Below are 8,949 nucleotides of genomic sequence, written 5' to 3'. Positions count from 1 at the left end.
GTCAAATATCGAAGAAAGTATTTCTATCAATATTTCGACCAAACCTAACATTGTAGAAAAAATTCATGTTGGCAAATCTTGTTCTCCATCAGAACTTGATATTTACCGTGCTCTCTTTCGTGAATTTTGAGATATATTTTCAAGGTCATACAAGGAGATGCCACGAATTGACTCTAGTATAGTTGAACATGAAATCAAAATGTATCATGATGTCAAACCAGTGTGACAACACCTCCATCCTATTCATCCAAAGAAGGTTGCTTCTATTAAAATAGAAGTTGAAAAACTTTTGCATGCTGGTTTCATTTACCCTGTTCCTCTTACTGATTGGGTTTACAATATTGTTCCTTTCATGAAGAAACAAGGGACAATACGAGTGTGCATCGATTATAGGGATGTTAATCAGGCTTGTCCAAAAGACAATTATCCTACTCACTTTATCTACCGGATTATTGATGAATGTGCCAGATGCGAAATTTTCTCATTTATGGATGGCATTTTCGGAAATAATTAGATCAATATCTTCCCAGAGGACCAATCTAAAATTTCTTTTATTTGTCCATGGGGCACATTCGTTTATAGGAAACTTCCTTTTTGGTTTAAATAATGCAGGAGCAACTTTTCAGAGGGCAATGAATTATGCTTTCCATGACATTAAACATATTGTTCAACCATACCTTGACGATTTACCTACTCATTCATGAAAGCGGTCTGATCACCTGGAGCATTTGAGAGCTATATTTTTATGGTGCCGACACTACAAAATACGACTCAATCCACGCAAAAGTGTGTTTTACATTGGTTCTGGTCATTGTTGGGCGATTTAGTTGTCTGCTAAATCCCTGTCATTTAATTTATCAATCCGAGGAATCGTAAACTTAGAAGCAAACCAATATATATGGGACCTTAGATGAAACAGGTGTAAGAAGTTTGTTTAGAATGGAAATGCATATTACAAATCTAAACTATCAGATCTATTCTATGAAAGCATAAAAATAATGTTTGATCAATGGAATTATTTTACTTTAGAAGATAGAGAAGAGTCTCTTGTTCAAGAGTCCTGGTTGTCCTTCTACCATCTTTCTATAATAACATTGCCAAACACCTAAGAAAGCAGGAAAGAAAGCATGTAAATGAAAGCAAGTAAATATTGTTTCCAATTCAATTCTTAGCTTATGGAGAAGAGTCTCCTAACTTAGGAGGACTTGATCTCTAGATACTGAAAGGGAATCAATGTTCACATAAATGTAATCTAGGAAAGCATATAGAAAAGTAAATCTTATTTCAATTTAATCTAGCTCATGAAGAAGGGACTCCTAACTTAGGAGGTCCTGGTTTTCCTTCTCACATCAAAACTAGCTATTGAAAGGAGATCAACCTTCACACAACAAAACATGGCCACAACATGAATTCATACTAAAATTATCTACAAGTATTTACAAGAAAGAAATAAGATGAACATCATAATTAAGATTAGTATATTCACAACATTACTTTACAACAAAGTGCACTTATCTCAGTATGGGGATCCTTCCATTCCTCAATGAGCACACATGAGCAACTATCACACCTTAAGAATCAAACAACACTCATAACTCATGATTTGGAGAAAATGGTATTATTCATGTTGAATGAACATAAATCTAATGCTAATGAATAACTGATAATTGTTCTCTCTCTCCTCTCCTTCATTACATGATTTGGAGGATGCTCCTCTTATTTATACATGAATTAGGGATATCTACTCAATAAATGTAGATCCCTTAAATATCTACTAGACCCACACTTGTCTCAACTTATCCCTGAATACTAGATACAAATCCCATGACACATCAAAATCTCCATGATCTTTCTCCTTGGAATATGGTCCACCTCTTGAGTTGAAATTCGAATTTGATCTTGGGAGGCCACATAAGGGTGCCTTGGAAGCTTCCAAATGATCTACACTTGTCATCAAACTCAAGCCACTTTTAGGTATAAGCAAATACATGTTATTTCTCTAACTTTTAATCATAAATTCACTCTAAATACATGAAATTAATAACTTTGGAAAATGAAAATATAAACTCATATGGTAATGGAAATATAGGGTTATGTAATGATAATATGGTGAAATGAGATGACAAAATGAGGATAAAAGGTGAAAATGGAGTGAAAATTAAGGTTAATTTGGAGGCCCAACATACTCCCCAACTTAAGTTATTGCATGTCCTCATGCAATCTATTGCATTGATCATGATTTGATCTTTTGAATTGTCTTGCTTTTACATGAACTCTGGCTGATGTCGATTTTTTTAACTTCACATAATTTCCTTTTTGACAACTTTGTTCCTTTTTGCAAAGTCTTCTCTCTTAAAAACATTTGCTTGCAACATATTATTTTGGTTGGTTCTTGTGTGACAACCAAAATTTGTTTAGTATTGATTCTTGTGTAACAATACTTTCATTATTTTTGTGTTGCATCAAAAGACTTTGAAAACATTTAATCGAGTGCAACATATTAGTTTGGTTTGTTCTTGTGTAACAACCAAAATTTACTTAGTATTGGTTCTTGTGTAACAATACTTTCATTGTTTTTGTGTTGCATCAAAAGTTTTTGAAAACATGTAATCAACCTTTCTTTCTTTGATCATTATTTGCAAAACATGTAACATTTGAATCATAATGCAATAGTAGTTGTTTGGAGAAAGTATGTTGGTTAGAAAAAGTATGTTGGGTAGGATGATATGTGTAGAAAGGACATATATGGCATATGGAAGGTGATAATGGAGTATGGATGTGAATATGAACATGGTGAAACATTTTCCAAAAATTATAATTTTAGTATTAAAGGAATTGTATGATAAAAAGCTATGAAAGAACATACCTTTACTTACCTGAGTGGACAAGTTGTGTATATGTAGAAATGTGTAGCTCCTGCTGCTGAATCATGGAATGAAGAATACAAGAATGTGATCTGTGTCTTGGTTGCATATATGATGGATGAAGTCGAGAATGTAGATCCCTTATTACTACTACTGAAACTTTTCCAAAGTAATCTGCTCCTGAGTCATATAGTCTTCATCTCGTCCCATATCGTGGCACAATTATTTCCATGTGAATGAATGTCTCGATGTCGAACATGGAAAGAAGTCATTGGATTACCGACCATTGATGAATGTCGTTAACCAATGTGAGGCAAACTCACCATTAATGTCAATGAGTGCCAAGGTACCCAAGTACATCTTGCGAAGTGCGAATGAATGAGCTGATGTCGAGCCACTTGCAAGATCCAACAAACAAGGGACATTAATGTATTCCCATTGTTCGTTGGCGAGAAGACTTGCCATTAGGGCATGCAAGCCTCAAGGTACTAATAATGACTCTAGTCTTTATCCCAGATAAGGTGCTGAGGTCGATGGGTCAAGACTTGTTGAAAGGTGGGCCTTAAGGAATCCCACATCAGTCAACGCGAGTTCGTACAAATGATTGGTAGGACTATAGATACAAGATGTTATGGTCAAACAGTTTTTATGGCAAGGAAATCAAGGCAATGTAGAGATATGGATGGTTTATTCATGAGGGAAAAAGATGAACTGAATGGAGGTAAAAATGTATGCGACTCAGAAAAGTAGACATGTATGAAGTCATGATGACGAATGTAAAGGGAAATGAGGTGAATGCTTATTAACTAAAGAAGCATGGATACAATGAAGATACTGGCATCTAAAAGGCTTGTAAGTGATGGATATGATGACACTCTCCCCCTTGGCTTATCCGAAAGCATGTCCTCATGCTTGAAATGGGGTCTTTAAAAGACACCGTTTGCTTGTGCTCATTTGTTTATCTTCCTCGAACCTGCAAAAACTTAGTACTTTTTCTGCAATAAAATGTAAGTTTATCACAATAGAGAGGTGATCAATCTCGCTATTTATGACATTTACAAAAAGAAACTGAGAATTGGTACTAATGAAACAAATTCTTGAAAGAAAAACCAAAAGAATATTTACCTGTCTCAAAACTAGTGCCTCATTTTACCTGTTATGTCTTGTCAGCAATTTCTTCAATCTTGAACTGTTTCAAACTATTTTTAAAGCTTTCTCATTGTGTAGATCTCGCCAAGACCTTTCCAATGATGCTGGAATCGTCTAAATCCGATGTCGTATGAGAAAGTTGTGCTTATTTGAAATTTGGGTGAAACAGTGAAGTTTGTCATAAGGTTTCTCAGTTGCAGGATTGCGCCCTTCTTGCACCTAAAAATTCTGTCTATCTTCTTTGGCTAAGCCATGGCATAAGATTTTCCAGTTTTTGATGCCTTCGGATTTTATAACTGCAAGACTAAAAAACATGATCATTTTGTATAAAAACATGTTAGCAGAAATCTCTTGAATCAAGCATGAAATGAAAACAATCAATTTATCTTGAGAATTGCCATCGACTTAAAAAAAAAAAAAAAAAAAAGTTGATTGTGATGAAGTGGCTTCAATCCAAGGAGATTGTTATTGTGATGATCAAGCATAGCACGAAGGTCACATTTGTTGCCTATGAGCATGATAACAATATTGTTGTCAGCATGGCCGCTCAACTCCTCAAGCCACCTTGGTCGAAACTTTGGTCGATGCTTGGTCGAAGCTTACGTCGTACACCAACATTGCCCCAAGAGCACTTCTTTGCAAACCGAGACAGTGTTTGTGATTTCCCAACCGCGGAGTCTCCTATCACTACGACCTTAAACATGTAATCAATTCTCTGATCGTAATCTCCATACGGGCTCGCCATCCTACGCTCAAAAACCCAACTCAGCTCAAATATCAAAACGTCTGAAATCTACAACCGAATTCCAAGTCTCGTCAAAACTCTTTGTATATCTCTGACGAAATAAGTAGACGACCTTCGAAATTGCCAAGTAAGCACAGTTTTGCAAACATAAACTTGATCATTCTGACAATGGCATGCAACTCCACATTGTGAACTAAGTCCGGCCAAATTTGGAGTGATTTCTGCCAAATCTTCTCCTTTTCACAAAATCCTCCAAATTATGCTGTGGAGCTTAGCATGTACCTGCCAATAGCTGAACAGTCAGTGCTATTCTGAAATGGCCATGACGGTACAACGACAGAAACTAGCTTGCAACAACTTCAAGGGACAATCGCTCCGAGCATTTCTGCTACCAGCCATGCCAACTTGAACGATTAGATTCTGGTGGGTGCTAAACAACATGAATTCTTCCAGCGCATTTTGATTCACCAATAAATTTATAAATTGTAGCGTTGAGCTGTCTGTGCACTTTTTACAGCTAATGAACCTGCTCACCATATGGAATGCACATGTGACAAAACCGCAAACTTTAATGATGTGAGAAAAATGCAAACGGCTTCCGAGTAATCTGAGATTTTCACAAGATTTCCGCCACCAAATCGAAATGAAATCGCCATCAGCATAATCTTTTCTACCGGATTTCTGCCTAGAATCGAAACGTCCCGACAGTTATGCCACACGCGTCCCTTTCTATTTGCAATCTACATATTTTGTTCTGTTTCAAAGTCATTTGCCTACCTGCAAAATAGGATCTACTCAACGGATTTGATTATGGATTTACGCCAATTTTCGTTCATTGATCGGGGGCAAGCTTGACAGAATGTGGTCATATGTATTAGGAACAGCTTGCTGACTTGAATAGCTTGAGTTCCGTTTTGGCTGACAGTTGTTTAAAAATTAACTTATTTCAATTAAACTCAAATGCCGTGATTCAGGGGATTTTTGTAAATTACAGCTTAATTTTGAATGTGATTGAACCACATGGCAGCTGTTGTGATTGAACCCATGATCTTTGCCAAAGAATTTGAACGATCCATTGATTGGGGTACATGCGTCTAGTTAACAATAGTTCAACAAAATATTTATTCAATTCGAACTTGTCCACCCCAAGAAAAAAATTGATCGAAATTCTACATGTTCCTTTTAATTGTTGATCAAACCATCGAAGATTTTGTGCGTAAAGGCAATTTTTTTAATTTTCAGGTTGTGTTGGAGTTTATTCAAGGAGAAAGCGCCACGAAAAATTCTAGACCCACGGCTCAACCTGTACATTCTCCAAGATTTAGGCCTGATTATTTGTTTTGATGGCGGATTTTATGCAACAACCTTTTCATCGTTGCAAAGATTCAAACTAAAATTTTCAAACGCCATTTCCTTTTATGATAAGGCCACGTGTTGCTTCGTGTGGCAGGGTGTGCACTAAGCAAGGGCAATCACTGTGGGCCGCCGCTATAATCTAAACAACCTGATTTCAAAATCTGTGGATCCGCCGCTATAATCTAAACAACCCGAGGTGGCAGGGAGCAGGTCGATACTACTGACGCTGCATTAGTTGGCTGGAAAAATGGCTGACGTTCTTTCATCATAATCATCAAATCGCTCTTGCACAAATAGTGTTGGAAATAATACTGAGAGGGGGGGTGAATCAGTATTATCAGATCAATCAAACTTTTCTATTTCATACTCAGAAACATATACGCTACTTCAATTAAGTGAACCCGCGTGTACACGCTACTGTGTCTAATGAAACCCGCGTATATCAAGAGATCTTATAATTCAGTTATCTTAATCTTCAGTAAATGCATCAGATCATTATTAAGCATATTAACAGTAAACAGGTGCAGAATAACAGAACAGAACATCACACAAGAGCCACACACATGAACACCATGATATAAGGTGGAAACCCAATGTGGGTGAAAACCACCTGCTGCAATTCGTCTCTTTCTTCTTTAATAAGAAACTTCTTTTACAATGCACTGGTGCAGTCATTTACCAGCACGCAGGCTGCAACCTGCAGAGGGCTACAACCCTCATAGCTTTTGTACTAGCCGATCCATTTACTAGTACGTAGGTGCCAACCCTACAGAAGGCTACAACCTTCACTCGTTTTCCAGCTGCTCCTGGAAGGGAGCTACAACCCCCTTGGCTCTTGTACTGGCTGATATGTTTACCAGTACGTAGGTGTCGTCCTACGATCTTCCCGGGACCATGTTTCATACATTTTCATACTAGATCCATAAGACAATCATCATTGTAGTACAACCTGCATCATCAATCACTGAAACACCCAATTCTGAATCACTGTAACCCTGTCAACAACAACCAGACAACATAACAACAACCAGATCCAACTCCATCTTCAAATATCATACTTCACATTGTATACGCTACTTGGATGAACCCAACCTGCATGTATACGCTCTTTTACCAAAGCCAACCCGCGTACAGATCTGCAAATTCTAACTTATAGCTCTGCAGCTATATCAGACATCAAAACATACCCAGATCATAATAATAAACATGCGTCAGTAGATCTGATCTATCCACAGTCAAACCATATGAAGATAATCATTCCAAGCCTTGAGATCTCGTTCCATCATTCATCATCCTCCACATGGGTGAAACCTTGGTTCAGATCACCAACCCATAACCAGCACTTGGATCACACACTTCCTCAGATCTTCATCACTCATACACTCTCTCACACTTGCACTCTTTGGCCTAGTGATCTTTTCCTTATATAGCCTTAGGCCTTGCTCAATGCCAAGAGCCAAAACCATAGTAACACAATACCATCAACTTCAATACTAGGGATCGACACGCCCGTCGAGACACAATGGTCCGAAACCATAGGCACAACTTCCAAGGACTAACCGCCATGGACCAAAGGTATGTTTCCACATACACGCGCTTTTGCTGAAGCCAACCTGCGTGTACACGCTGATTCGCCTTGCTGAACCTGCGTATATCTCTTTCTTGTCCTGCTGTACTGAGATCTGTCCATTAGTTAAGTTGTCATCACCTGTACCAGTCTCTGAGCACCTATACCAACCTCTGAGTGAGTTGCCATCAAGGACAACACTTGAATCATAATGCCAACAAATAGCTCTCAGCAGATATCGGAATTTATTCTACAAAACCTGCAGATTATCGCTCTCTTCCTCAACAGCTGCACTCAAGCATCCCGTGACGAGAGAAGTGGCAACATTCACCATTGCAGAAGGTGGCGTGGACATTTTCTCGGGCCTCTTAGGTTTTGTTTTGTGCTTAGTTGAGTTAATTTTTTTTATGCATTTATTTTCTTCCAAACACCGAAATGGTTTTGTTTTTGATGTTTTATATGTTTTTGTGTGGTGTTTTTTAATGTTCTCTTTGATTTGTTTTATTCAAACGACTCCTTGAAAAGGAGAAAAACTAGAAGTGACCATGGTGGCATGACTAAACATTGTAAGGGCCGTCAAAATTGTATTGCAGGTTTGTCCAGCCCACCCGTGCTGCATCTCCATCTTGTGGTACCATAGCAACCAATCAACGTAAATAAATTCACTCTATGAGAACATCCTTCAACGCTCAAGCTCCAGGACGACGACGACACCTGGTAAATTCCTTCATCTTCCAACAGGACTAGAGTCGACAGAAAAGCCAAACTTAGCACCCACTGAAAATTTTCATTGGAAATGTTTCAACTATATTAAACTCCGTTGATATCCGAGATGAAGCAGATGCAAAACTGGAGCAGGAATTCATGAAATTATTTTTCTACTGGCCCGACTGCCGGTCTCCTCCTCCGCACCGCTTAATTCCCCGCATTCCATTGTTACAGGCCACATAGATATGATTAAACATGTAGCAGCCATCAGAACGTGTACGCCTGTTGTTGGCTCTTCATTCATCACCGGGGCTTTACCACATATCTCCATGCCTAGGGCGGCTTCTTTACCAATGTCAAGCCCTCTTTGTCGCGTTAAAAACCAAGATATGGCCCCTTGCACCCACAATCGAGTCCGCAGGCGAGAAAAACTACTCCGGCGCAATAATCACCTCCCCGTCAACAACAAAATTGAAGCCTCTTTCGTTTTAATGTTCTCGGTCTTCTTTATTATTCGATCTACGTTCATGCTTTTTTTTTAATATATATAATTAAAAACG

Source organism: Pinus tabuliformis, chromosome 2_2 (genome assembly GCF_031772625.1).
Source record: "Pinus tabuliformis cultivar Carrire ecotype Pingquan chromosome 2_2, CPIR1, whole genome shotgun sequence".
Lineage (NCBI taxonomy): Eukaryota > Viridiplantae > Streptophyta > Pinopsida > Pinales > Pinaceae > Pinus > Pinus tabuliformis.
This window is presented reverse-complemented; position numbering follows the sequence as displayed.